Below are 14,277 nucleotides of genomic sequence, written 5' to 3'. Positions count from 1 at the left end.
TGTGGGCATCTGACAGACTAAAATAGGACATAAACGGGGCATCTACAGACAGGTATCTTGGCAAATCGTTCTGCATAGCTTGACAGTTTTCACAGCAGTACGGAAGGACACCATCTCTCTGCACAGAAACATAGCAGGATCTCCCAGTTAAAGGGAGTTCTCTCTTTTTGTACTGTTGTATGGTTTGGATGCCCGGTGTTTTTAGCTAACATAAAGTCATTCTTCCTAGTTTTGTAAATCAGGACCATTTGTACTTGACTGTAAGAACATTTTAGTGACTAAGGAATGCCACTAAATGTAACTCATTTTGTTACTCTGGAATGTTACTCGTTTTGTCAGTCTTCTAATTAGAAACATATTCTCTTTTGCATCCTAAAAATATTAACTGCTGAAAAAAATATTTTTGATGTGTATTAATAAATCACAAAAACACAAGCATGTCATTATGCCATTTCTGAGTGAACCACACAGCAAAAATTTGCTCTTTTAGGTTATTATTGTGGGCAAGTTACAATTGCTGAATTAAAACAATATTTTTTTCATTAACAATCCTGAGGACAGATCTGAAATGAATGAAAGGAAGTATTATTTCACAAAATGCATGGCTAAATTTTGGAAATCCTTGCCCTAGGAGGCTGCGCATCTTCAAAAATATAGAGTCAAAAAGATGGGACAAAATCATGGAAAAAATCAAATGAGGCTATCGAATACAAATATACCCATTTTAGATCAAGAATCTCTAGAAGCTGGGAGGTTACAGGTGGGAAATTTCATTCTATACTTGACATGTTTCTTATATTCTTCCGGCCATCTGCTGCAGGCAACTGAAATAGATTACCATACTCGATGGACCCTTAGCTTGACACAATACTGGTGTTTTTATATCATCCTTTCTTTCCTTTGTGCTGTATAGACCTAAGTGTGGCATTCAGCTTATGCACTTCTTTCAAAAGACCAGCAAAAATGTATGTCTTATGGCACTTTCAACTGGGTCATTAGCAATTTCTCTGATTTTAATGACATACAGGCAACAATTATGATATTGTATGTAAGTAACTGTAGAAATCACTCTTCAAAGCAAGAAGGCTTACGGATGGTAGCCATACATACTACGGCATTTGTGTGGAAGTGGACACATGACAGCTTTTGTGGGCAGCTATATTGTAGGCGGACAGGAAAGCCTGCAGTATGTTGTACATATTTGTTGGTCAAAAAATGGTTAGAGCTAGAGCTTCCTTCCCAAAAACTGGTATGTGTGCATATTGCTGTGGTTGTGTGCTATAATTTGTATATCACTTACCCACTCTTGGCTTCCTGCTTTACTGCATGCAATTCCAGCATTTTGCCAGCAGCAAGGACCCCACAGTCCAGTTAGCTGTAGCCAAAGAAGGTTGTAACCCAGCAAGGTCAGAATGCCATTTGAAAACAATTTCTTAGTGATAAAATCTGCTTTCACTCATGTAATTCTTTTTATTTGCTTACCTCAGATGCCTGGATATAAAAGAAAATAGAATTTCTTTCTTGCTCACATTTTATGAGCCAGTTTCCTCATATGTGCTCTTTAAGATATTATACCATAAAAGACAAGCACAAGGTCCAACTTCCACACATCTGAGAGCTATTTCAAACCACAGAAAGAAATTGTACACGGAGAAGGGCGGACATACAATTACGCAGACAAGACTTGTCAAGCTATAGATGAATAAAATGGAAGCGTTTGCATAAAAATACATTTTAGATGAGAGAAAAGGTCAGGAAAATGGAAAGAAAGAGAGGGATAACCTTTCTCTTTAGCTATTGCTAAACCTACATGTAGTAACTTTGCCCCATTAACAGATTCAGATAGCATAGTACATGTCAGAAAATATTGGTTAGTCATAAATAACAGCGAGCTATTTAATAACTTTAAATTTTATATAAGGAGTCTGAAAACATAAAAGAAGTAAATATATACATCTAATGTCTATATTGCTTTTTTTCTTCTTTTTTTACACTATGGGCCTAATTCACTGCCGTGTACCTCTCCATGTCACCTTTGACTACTAATGACACACTTTTGGGAAGTACACTTTGAAACAGCACATTGCAATTGGCATAGAATGGATTATTTTTTTCTCCAGTACTTCATCTGAACAGCAGCTGGTTCTTGATATGAAAATTTGCATGACTAAGCACAAAGAACTGCCTCTGCTGATCAGCCAGGCAGGAATCCTGCTACTCTAATGAACAAAAACAATCAAAGGTTTGCACATATATTGGAAGTATTTCTAATATTTTCCCAGATATTCATATTACAACTCTGTTATTTTCCCTGCATTTCATTTTTTTAAGAATAAATTTTTAATTTTAGGTATTGCTTTGCCTTCAAGGCATTTGGTAGATCACAGTGCATCATGATGACATGATGAAGTGCATCATGTGACATGGATATGCTTAAATTTAGGCAAAACTTCAAATTATTGACCATTTTCCCTACCAGCTTATGATAAAAATAATCTCATGATCCAGGAGCAGAACAAGTTGAATATAGCAAACAAAAATAATGAAGAAAACCCCTCAGACATTTGGATATCTAATTCAGTTATCTTAGGTATTTGTTTGGGTTTTTATTTTACTGCAATTTTTTAGGTTTTATTTTTATTTAATTTTGTTTTTTATTTTATTCATTTATGTATGCACTCAATTGCCATATATGTTCTAGTAACTTAATTCATTGCCAGGAATTTTTGCTAAATAAAAGAAAAGACAGGAAAAAACGGAGTGCAAATTCTTATTTTGATACTAGAAATGGCAATAAATTAATGAGGAAGTAGGAACATGTAACATCTTATAAGCTATCAAAACATCTTTTAGCCCCCAGGTATTAGTAACATAAAGCTGAAGAATAAGCTACCAGCTAGGAATAGCCACAAAAATCATTTTACATTTTAAAGAAGTAATAAATTTAAAATGATCACAGTCTGTTGAGTCAGTCTATTCATAATACGGCGTATATTTATCATGTATGATATTTTATCCTGAATGCCAATTATAAATGTCTGAAGTAGTAGATTTCAGTCATACTTAAAAAGCAGAATAAATGTACAACAAACAATCATGTCTAATGCTATACTGTCAGCTGCAGCTAGACAATTTCAGAGAGGAGTAGTAGTCAAATGTAAAAATTACAAGAAAGAAAGATATTTGTAGTATATTAGGATCTTAGTGTAAAATATAAAAATTAAATTATAGCTCATTTCAAGGGTTAAAATTGCATTCAGTTATACTTGAGGTGTAGCTTGTAGTTCTTCAAATCGAAGATCCAGATCTCACGGGATGAAAAGATAGACTAACTTAAAAGGTAATTCTTTTAAACATATGTACAAAGAAGTAACAGAAGGAAGCTGAAGCTCATACATTAGTATTTTGGATTAAACTGAAGAGAGTACAGCTCCCGTGCACAGAATGGAAAAGCAGAAATTTCAGAAGTGGATTTAGAGATAAATTCTGGTCCATACTTTAATTAGAAATTTAATTAATAAAAATTGTCTAAAACAAAATTGACTTCACAACACTAGAAAGTTCAACCCTTGTTTTCCGGAAGGATCTGAATTATGTGTGTGTAGTCCACTCTGGAGTCTAACGATTACAGTTCACCAGGCATACAAATCCGTTATGTTTACTGGCACTCATTTAAGCCTTATGCTAGTATAAAACCTTCTTCCTTCTCACCTTTAAGCAATTCAGAAGCATTTAAGTTTGGAGCACAAGTTCTTCAAGATTCTTCTGCAATCAGTGCAGGCTTCCAGACAAGCCCATCTAAAATTTCAGTTCTCTGGAAGCTTCACTGTCTTACTCTCTCTTCTCTAACTCAAAGATGATGTTCCTGACTTGGGTGTCTCAGTTCAGTATCTAAATTATTTTAGATAAATCTGAGCCATTTTGCCACAGATAATATAACACCTGCTAAGAGAAGACCATCTATTAAATAAGATGTGGCATCTGTGCTCAATCCTTAGGGGTACGTGCCATAAGTAATTCTGCTGCACATCCACAGCAGCTCTGCTGGCATCTTGCACTCAGTGTGGAGCCAGTGAATTTGCTGACTCACCCACTCGCCTGATCTCTTCCTATTTCTGCATTCAGTTGCCACTTCTCTGACAGTAGCACCCTTACAAATCTGGAACCACCCTAACGATGAGCCAGTTTTCATATTGCCTCAGTTTGTGGTTACCAGGACATTATTAACTTTCAAGCCAACACAAATAAGAGATCAAGAAAGTTTCATGACAGTGAACTAATTCCCTTGCATGCTCCAAACATCATTCTTAGTCCAGTACGGGCACAGCCAGGCACCTAGGTGACCTTCAGGGACAGACAGGGTTTCCAGGGTTTGTCTGCTGACAGGTTGTGAATCTAGTACACATCAAATATGGCTAGCATGTGAATGACACACCTAAACATTTTCTTAATAGCCTAGGCTCCTAGGGAGAATAGCAATTAAGCATCTGATTTTTTTAGTTGATATCACTTGTGTGTCCAACTCCTGCTGCCTTGCTAAGGATGTAATCCATATTGGCTAGAGTTTGGCAACCACTGCATCCTCTAAAAGTGCAAATGGGCTGTTCTACCAGAAAAACATCTCTCCTCTGAAGAACTTCTAATGATCAGATGGTGAAAAAATGGATTGAATTTAGCTATCATCAAACTTTCAATGGCTTTCTTGCATCATGGCTAAGCATAAAATATAATGAGAGGCACATAGCTATTTCCTGTACTGAAAAACGTCACTGATTTCTACGAATTGGTCTTTGATCAACAGACAGTTACAAGCCCATTATAAACTGAAGGATGTCCAGTTCAGCCTCCTTCTATGTTAAATAGATGTAACAAAATAAAACTCTTTCGCATGTCATCAGCTCAGAAAATTAGAAGTCATCTCCTAAAGAACTTTGCCAAATAACGGAACCAAAACAGAGATAAGCAACTGTCTGGCAAAGTGGATACACATAAAAAGAAAAAAATAGGAAGAAAAGCAGTCATGCACCTGGTTCCAAGAAGAAGGGAGCTTTGGGGGTGCAAAACTGACTGAGAAAATGACTGGAGGGAAACTAAAGCAAGGTGGTTGTTTCTCTTGTGCTCAGGAAAAATAGATTTTGTGTGTTGGACAAAAAAGAACCTCATTTTTATCATTCATTTCTTCTCTAAATGGAGACAGTCCTGGGAGTTCCTGTCTACTGACTAACAGCTCAGAGAAGTAATGAATAATGGAAGTCACAGAATCCTCACTAGGCTGTCTAAGAAATCAACTCTGTAAAAATATGTGATTGTCAGTCAGTGGATACAGCAGCTTATTTAGCACACATTGGCAGATGTGCTGCTGCTTGATTCTTCTTTTTGAAATACAGTTCTGTTGCAGATGGGAAAATTGTAAGGGTTGTTTTTTATCGCACTTAAATTACATTAGATTAATGATGAAGTTAGAGAAGATCATCAGATCTCAAGGGATCTTCTTTCCTCAAACGCTGGCATCTTAACTAATAGCTATCTTTATTATTCTCATACGCTGCTCATATTCATGGGGGATCAGAAAACTAATTTTTCTGTGTATCAGTACAATGAGGAGGTAAGTCCAGTTTCTAGGAGGAACATTTAAAAAGTTCATATTACGTTCACAATATGCCTTAAATGGTGTCGGGTTACATCTGTGTTAGTAAAGTAAGCAATGTCCAGGCTCATTCTCTAGTTCTGAGGCCGGCCAGCACAGCTGGGCTGTGTCTGTGTTGTTCAACGCTGTCAGTCTCCAAGACGGGGGTCACATTACTCATATATGCTATTTGGCACACTCCCTCGTCTGTGCTACCTCCTGAGCTATTCCTAGGAATTGTTTGGCGGAGAGTTATTTGGTAGGGCTTGAAAACCAGGTCAAGAACAATTTTAACAACTTAACACTGTGGACACACAAGTTCCAGTGCCTGGGTCTATGACTTGTCACTGATGACAGGTTAAATATTTTTTGTCATGGAGACTTCAAGTGAGATCTTCCTTTGTTTTTTCACCAACAGTTTGCTGTTTTAAGCCTGTATCCTAAAGCACAGGATAATGTTTACTTGAAAATGAAGGGAGTAGTGTTGGGTTAGAAATGTATCTGCCATCAGCATGTTGGAAATCTTTCAATCTTTTCTCAAATAGAAACACCTTGTAACTAATGTAATAACAGACCTTCATTTTCTGTAAGCAACTTAATATAAGAAATATGTGGATTACAGTGCAGGTTATAGCACTCCTTCCTTATGGTTGAAACTAACTTTTGCTTGGAAACTTCTTCAAGTCACTCCCTAAAAACTTCATACGCCATCTCTTTTGTAACCCCCCAAAAATTCTGGGATCCTTGGATAGGATCCAAAACCAAGTGGTTTTAAGTCAAGACATTTAGAAGGTTTCCTGAATTTTTAAAATACTTTCTTATGGGAACTGCTGGAAGAAAAGGGAACTCCTCATACATAGCTAAACCCACCTGAAAATTTCTGCAGTTTTGGTTTCTGTCTTTGAACAGACATTGAAGCTGTGAGCAAGGAGAATAATTTAGAATGGCCCTAAGCTGTCCCTTGCTCTAAGAATATAGCTATAATAGCAATCTCCAAATCACAACAGTCAATCTGTCCATCTAGTGTGCATCTAATGAAATATCCGAGACCTTGTTTCACACGCCTTTCTTCAGCCCAAAGCAAGTAGTTACTGAAGAATGCTACCAATAAAGTCGAAACAGATATACTCAAGTGTGTTGGTTAACATATCTACCTCTTCAATTTTCATTCAGAATGACTCCAGGCTTCCAGAGAATGTTGAGAGGAGTTGTACATATCCACATATGCCTATGCTTATATGGGTAAATTGAAATGCAGTTGGGATATAGTACCTTATTTTGGAGGATGAAAGATTTAATAGTATGGATGCAACAGCTAGAGAAATGTTGCTTGCATACTAATTTATGAGTATAGACATAGCCTCTCTTTCATGATAAATACCACTTATTTACTCAGATGGAAGTTCCCAGGAGAGGCTCCCGGGAGAGGCAATGGTAGTTGGCTGTCTGCCTTGAGGCACAGTGGGTTTCTGTACAAGAGCTTATGTGTTACATTTAAACATCATCCCTGAGAAAACCTGTCCTACACACTGTTAACTGTCCACCCCATGTCCCAGGGAGCCTAACTGAGTTCGGGAGAAGCCTCAATAGGTGCTGACCACGAGCAGCATCAGTTCAAGCCTTTTCAGCAGCCTCCCTTGCGCGTAGCCCTCAACAGGGATCCAGTAAAGGGAACAGTGGCTTCGATTAGCAGCTGAAACAACAGGGCACAGAGTCAAAGCTCTGCTGTGATCAGCTGATTCAAGAGAAGAATCTAATTGCAGATGAAATAAATACGTTAAAATGCTTGGGTTCGTGGCTGCCTAGATTTTTGACAGACCATATCGGTCACAGTCCTGTTGTTCTAAGATGCAATGGTTCAAGGTACAATATTTGAAATCAGGAGACATGAGTTTGATTTCCAGCTGTGTGAATGATTTTCTTTGGGTCATTACAAAATGTCTGTGCATCTATTTTTTTCCTGTTTCCCCTCCCACATTTTGCTTTCTTGTCTGTTCCCACAATAAGCTCTTCAGGGATTTTTTTTAACAGTGTATTTTTATTTTTTCTAGTCTATTGTAGTTTTCTTTTAAACTCAGCTTTTTGGAATAAGAACAAGGCAGTTTGTCCTCACTTTCATGAGCTTCTATTGATTTATAACTGCTATGATTTATTACTTGCACTGCCTGATTTCATTTAAGTAAAAACTCAGTCCAAACATAATGCATATAGTGCTTGTCACAGAAAACATCAAAAGGCGCTCCTCTTCTCCCTAGGAAAATACATCTTTACTAAGTAAATAGAGTGTGCTCAAACAGAAAATAAATATTAAACATAACAATCTGTGGTATGTGCCATCAGGACCTGCAGCTGGGATCCACAGAAGAGAGAACAGGCTATTCCACGCTTACCTTTCAGCTCAGTCAGCAAGATGTAGGCCAGGATTCAGCTATCATCAACCCAAGAGCTGGGTGCTACCCAGCAGTACCAGTTGCATCCAGATGAAAAGTAAGGACATGAATGTAGTTCTGTTGATTTAAAGGGAAGATATAACATGTTGTTATAGTTTTATGCTAGCTATGCAGAATTGATGATTCCTGACCTAGCTAAGAACTCATAAAAATTATCAACACATTTGTACTAGCAGACAGTGTTTGTACTGGTTAAGCATTTCACATTAGGTAACTGTAAGCTGCTTTATCTTGCCTAGCCCTGAGAGCAAATATGCCACTGTACTGAAACAAATGAAATGGAAATACAGAGAAGGTGGAAAAGGGGATGGGCTACTTGCGGGACTGTTGAGATGTTGCTCAAACATGCAATGGAGTTAGGAAAGCCAGAGGTTAGCTGGAATTGAAACTAGTAAGGCATGTGAAGGTTAGCAAGAAGACTTTCTTAATGTGCATCAGCAGCAATAGGAAGACTAAGGAAAATGTGGGATCACTTTGCAATATCCTCACCTAGTGACAAAGAACACAGAAAAGGCAAAGGTATTCAGTAATATTTTTCTCAGTCTTTACAGATAAGATTTTCCATTAGGTCTCTTGGGTTCCTGAGTCTAGTAGTAGAGGGTTTGTGAGCAGTACGTTAGTGACCATTAAATGATCACTAAGGAAAGACTTAGAATAATCATATAGTGTGTAATAACAGAAAATGCTGTATCTTACAGAACAGCAAATAAGATGTATTTCTTTCAACACTGGGAATGGCAAGAATACCTGCAAGAAAATAATTGATCAGCAAATTATTTATGTACAAAAAAGCTCTATAACATAAGCAATAGATGGTAACCTAATTACCAGACTGAGTAATGCTTTTAGATAAAAATTTAAAAAGGAGTAAATATAAAATTATTCAGATAGTTACTATAACTCTGTGAGGTCATCTTGCCTGCATACACCAGGCAACTATAGCACCTACAACTTTTTGCTGCTTAATCTGCATATTGGAGTTAGAATTTCTGTGTCCTGAGGTATACACCTATAAAGCTTTTGCACTGATGCTTCAATAGAAAGTTAAACCCACCTCTTTTCTTAATTACTCCTAGAGAAGATTACAAATATTATATTCAATAAGCAATAAACATTTCTTAAATTGTTTTCCTTTAAATGTTTTTGAGATTGAACTGGTAACATAATACTTGGAAAATATACTTGGTTCAGATGTAATCTGTCATCTTTGCTGTTATTTTGTGACAGCAATAGACAGTTTATCTGTGGATATTTTCTGTACTCACAGTGGGTTTAGTGGAGAAAAGATATTTAGCTGGATTTAAGGTGCTGTTTTTTACATTTATTGAACAAATTTCATAGTGTATTAGTCTATGAGTAAGTTGATTGATGGTAGTTGAATTTTCCATTGGAAGCTTCAGAAATCTCATCTAATTTCTAACACATTAAAATTTTAAAACCTGAAGATAAAGACTAAGCCAAAAATTTTGTTATAATTAACAATGACAACACTGAATATTCTTGTTATCTATAGGAATGACCAGACCTTTAAAAATGTAGCTAAATTTTTGCTTTTAATGAATTCCGCATTCTGTTTTTACCTTGGAAGAAAAGCTGTTGCATATGGCCTATATTTTCCACTACTAATTTCATTCAGTGATTCCTTCTTGTGCTGTGAGTTAGAGAGAACAAAAATATACAATCTGCTTTCCTCTTTCTGCTCATTATTTGGCATATTTTTACTTATATCCTCTCTGGTTTGTCTCTTATGGTAAACTCTCCTTATTTTTCAGCTTCTTTTCAAAGATAATGTCCTTACCTTTATTATTCTCACCACTCTTTGCCAAAGATCTTCAAAATCTGCCATGTGCTCTTTGAGCGATGGACTGACTAACACTACCAACAGTATTACTGATAAGACATCATCACAGATTTATTTAATGATATTATATTTTTGTATAATTCTTCACACTGTACTTTCTCACTAAAGATACACATTAATTAGAGACTCCCAGTGAACTTTAACAACAGCATCATTAATAATTTGCAACACACTGTTAAGGACTCTGTTCAGTGCAGATTCTCCATCTCATTCTCTGGCATGGGGAATAGAAAATCAAGATGCAATTTATATGCTCTGTAACAGAATACATATATCTTTATATAGCTTATGATAAAATCTATTTGGGTATTTATACATGCAAATAGATATTTTAAAACCAGACTCACCTATGTTTGCTACTATGTGAAATGAATTGTTGAGCCAATTTGTAGAAAAGGGACAAAATAATATGTAGAGGAAGAGACAGTCTTTTCAAGTTCTGTCAGTGGTTTGGCTTTTGTCAGTGCACCAAATGAAGTGCTAGGCTTTCGGCAACTCCTATAAACTTTAGCACTCAACTTCTCATCCTTCACCTCTTCATTCTTCTTTCTAGAGTCCATCTGTTTATATATATCCATTTATTGAGTTGATAAATTTGTAAAAATACTTTAATAGTAATTGTACTATCATAGCACCTGCAAGTCATAGACATGGATCAGAATCATATTACTTAGTCTTGTTCCTCTTCTGTTGCATATTGTCATTATTTGCTAGCAGACTCATCAGTCAGTGACTGACTTTCTATTTATCTACATAGCACTACATGCGTCAGCTAAGGTACTGTGAAAATTGTGAAGTCAGCTACTGGAACAATCAAGATTTTATCTGTTCTGAGTTTTCTTCCTCTCAACTCCAACTTTGAATGTTTCTTTTTGTATTGTTCAGGCTACCAGCCTACAAAAACCAATCTTTGGCAGCTACTGTTTATACTTGAGCCCTTAAGTTGTTGGCTGCAGTGCTGTAAATAAGATAATGTCTAATGACAGCTGTAGGAGGCCAAGTCCTGGTGAGGGAAACAGAAATAGCATCTTGACTGTGATTCCCCTCTAAACTGCCAAGTTCTAGACAAATTTCAATTAGAAGTTTAAGAGCAAATGGCTAGGTATTTTTCAAGATATTTTTAATGATTAAGGTTGAAGACCTTTCCTCCTTCCTTTGTTTTTGTCAGGACCCTGTGCATTTAATGAGAAGTATAGAAATCATCAGGAATTGTATGATGCTCTGGTGAACAGTCGAGCAATTCTCATATAACATTTTCATTTCATATTTTTACAGATCTTCACAGTAAGGAAGTTCTGTGACCTCAGTTTACAGGTGGGGAATTAGAAGCTGGGATTAAGTGATGACACACTTTCCTTTAGGTTGCAAGCAACTTACTGGGATGTGTGTAAATATATAGAATCCTCATGAAGTTTATTAAATGTAATCCTATTTGCAGGGAAAATGTTAATCTGAGCTTCTCCAGAGATGACTTTTACATCTAGAGTTACAAAATCCAGAAGAAAAAAACACTGACAGAGCTGAGAAGGTTTAAGCATTTAAAAATAGGAAGCCTAGAAGGAAAAAGGTGAATAATGTTTTCTGAAAATGTATTTTCTCAAGTTCTGCTTGTGCCTTAGCATGAGATCTTTAGATCTTCCATTGAAGATCTTGGGTAATACCAGCTGGATTTAAATGGAAACAAGGCTGCCTTGTTTCTATTCTGTTCTATAACAGTAAGTGAAACACGTGCAGACAATATTATTGTATTTTTGAAGTTAAAAAATCAGTAAATTAAATGTTACCATTGCCAACACTGAAGTGTATTTAAAAAACTTCTAAGCTAATTTATCTAAAATATTTGTGACTTAAAAACAAACATATAATTTTGATAGACTTGTTTTATAAAACACAAATGCAGCATAAAGAGACACAGTATTTTCTGTGTCTCTTTAACTCCCTCACATTTATGTTTATTCTTATGGAGAAATTTGCTAGCTTTTAAAAAAAGCTCCAGAAAATGCCTAGGTATTCCAAGCCTTTGGAAATAGGTATGCCTGCAACAAGTTCTTCAGGGCACCATATGTTTTGCTGTACATTTAGATAACAGGTAATATCTATAAATATTATGTTAACAGCTACACAGGTTAGAAGAAAGGCTGTCTATGAAAGTGAGGAAATTACAGACATCAAAAGTGAACACCACAAATAAGCAATGTCTACTTGATCCTTTACTCAACCCATATAAAATGCTTATAGATCCTGAATGTGAGAATAATTGACAGGACAATTAAATTCAGCTAATCAGTTTATTGATAGCAGTGTAGTTTTTCATTTCCTAATTAAAAAAAAAAAAAAAAGAAAAGAAAAAAAGAAAGCTGTCTAGAGGTTATTTTTGATGGGACTGTATGGGCATTAGGGACCTCTGAAACCCTTAGCTTTAGTTTCCTTTAGAAGAGGAAAAGATTAATAGTGGCACTTAGTGAAAGTATACTTTCCCTGTAGTCTGAGATGATGAAAAAATGCATTATCTATTTTCAGAAAACACCAGAAGGATTGCACAGATATGGACTTTCCCCTAGAAGTGTCAGTGCAAGGGCTGTAAGGTTGCCAGTCCGCCAAGGTCTCCAGCTCCTCATACTCATGGCAGCACATTTTCAGTTTCACAGAAAGGTAACAGAAAGATGCTACTTAAGTGTTTGTCCTGTTCTGCGCTAGTGCACCAAAATGTAACAGTAATATGAGGGATTGTAATGATTTATTTATATACATGGTTCTAACAACTTGCATCTTGCCCATAAATTTATGAGATTTATGAGACTATGGTCTAGCAAGTGCTAGGTTCTAGTGCCAAAGGGTTTCCATTCCCCTGGCGCAAACTCAGAGTCATGCCTGCAGCAGCACACCTCTGAGCCTGTCCTCGGTCCTGCCAGGCCCGCTGCCCTTCCACGTAACCCACAAGCAGAGTAGTTTGCATTTACCTGCTCACAGAAGCGTTGCCCCAGCCATGCTCCTTTCACCATTGCCATTACAGGTGAAAGAGAGAGTCCTTTAATGACTTCTTCCTCCTCCTGCCCTCCGCAGCTAACAGGCTCATCCTGCAAAGCACACAAACATCTTAATTTTAAATCATAGATAAAAAGAGATTTTTATAATAGGAAAAAATATAATTAACTGAGTCTCAAAACCTGCCTAGTGGAAAAGCAGAGAGAGAAATCTGTCCCTAATCACGAGAACTGGTATTCAGGCATGAGAAGCGAAGCTAGATTTGACTCATAAAATGCAAGGTGACTTGAATGAGACAGAAAAATATGAGTTTAATTCAGTAAAGGAGTCATCTGATATTCAGGCTAGGCTAATTTCTAGAGAACATGATTGATCTGTATTTAGGCTTTTTAACATTTCCTCTCCTTTTTATCTTATACTGTGCTTTTTTCCCCTTCCTTTATTTTATTAGTTTCTTATTTTTCCAAGTCAAATTTTTACTTTACAGTGTTTAACAGAATAAATATCTGAGCCAGCAGCTGTCTAATGGGAAATTGGATAATGAATAGTAACGACAGTATTCTTTGATGCACAGCCAGGCAAAGTGAGACTTACTGAAACATGTAACTAACAGCAACACAGGAATACAGAATGCAATATTCAATATTTTGGGAATTGAAGAAGGCTGCTAAAAGTTCTAGTTTTAGTGATTCTGTTGTAGAGAGAGCTTATATCATTTATTTATTTTTCACCTAGCATGACCTTAGGGCCTGAGCAACCAAGCTCTTCACTGTGTTAGTGTTCGGTTTCAGGCTTCTTGCTAAGTCTTCCTCAGTAATTTTACATTACAAGGCAGAAGGTATGCTCTCATGCCACAAGAATCCTTAGAACAGTAATGGAAATAACCACAAAGTTCTTCATATTTCAGTGCAAAGTAATGTATAACCACTTAAAAGCTCTTTGTCCATATTGCACTGAAGGCTAAGAAAAATACTTATGCAGCAGCTGGATAAAAACAGGAGGAAAGTAACTATCACCTAACTGAAACATTTTTATCAATCTGAGAAAGATATAAAATATAAAGAAACACACTATCTAGGCAGAAGTAATGTTTTAAATGTCACATGAAAATACCAATGCATAAACAGATTATGAAATCATACTTTAAGAATCAAATAACAAACAATAGAATAAAACATGGATCCAAATGATTTTGATGCTTTGCATACTGCTTTCACGATAAAATATTTCTGTGTTGTTTCTGATGACAGTGTGAAAATGGCAGTCTCAGGAGGTCACTTTAAGAGTGTAGCAGGAACAGGTAGTGTAAATACTTTGAGGGAAACATGTTGAGACATGTTCTTAGAACCATACAC

The sequence above is a fragment of the Rhea pennata genome, chromosome 3, assembly GCF_028389875.1.
Source record: "Rhea pennata isolate bPtePen1 chromosome 3, bPtePen1.pri, whole genome shotgun sequence".
In the NCBI taxonomy this organism is placed as follows: domain Eukaryota; kingdom Metazoa; phylum Chordata; class Aves; order Rheiformes; family Rheidae; genus Rhea; species Rhea pennata.
This window is presented reverse-complemented; position numbering follows the sequence as displayed.